This window comes from Aptenodytes forsteri, unplaced genomic scaffold (genome assembly GCF_000699145.1).
Source record: "Aptenodytes forsteri isolate BGI_AS27 unplaced genomic scaffold, ASM69914v1 Scaffold355, whole genome shotgun sequence".
In the NCBI taxonomy this organism is placed as follows: domain Eukaryota; kingdom Metazoa; phylum Chordata; class Aves; order Sphenisciformes; family Spheniscidae; genus Aptenodytes; species Aptenodytes forsteri.
Window position 1 is genome coordinate 16,687 of NW_008795330.1, and position 435 is coordinate 17,121.

The window sequence follows — 435 nt, forward strand, 5'->3', positions numbered from 1 at the left end:
GCCTTTCCTCATCAGCCCCAGATCCCACCGGGAGCTTTCTAGGTACCAAAATAACAGGGTGCTCCCTCGGGGAGCCGGATCCAGCCTCGTGCCTCTCCTCCCGGACAGGCCAAGCGCTGCAAGAAGCACCGCGTGCCCGAGAAACCTTCGGCCAGACCCAGCCCTGCTCGGGGGGCTCATGGGGAAGGGTCTGGGGGGGTGCTGGCAGCACCTCATCCCCTGGATTGTGCCCGGGGGGCTCTGTCTGCCCCCAAAACACCGTTATTAGTAATTGTGCAGAGGCAGCAGGTTTTGCTCATGGCTGGGGGCCAGCCCCAGCAAAGCTCTGGGGCAGGCGCCGGTCCCTCCTCCCCTCGGCGTCATCGGCCCGTGGAGGAGGGAGAGGAGATGCAGGAGGTGAGGACAGAGGCGGTTCATTTAGCCAAAGGTTAACGA

The 435-nt window shown here is 63.7% G+C and overlaps 1 protein-coding gene across 1 annotated transcript in view; it reads right to left on the bottom strand.

Moving 5' to 3' along the window:
• Positions 1-435, bottom strand: part of PAK4 (p21 (RAC1) activated kinase 4) — a 39,884-nt gene that overhangs the window by 3,317 nt on the left and 36,132 nt on the right. The window lies entirely within an intron of this gene.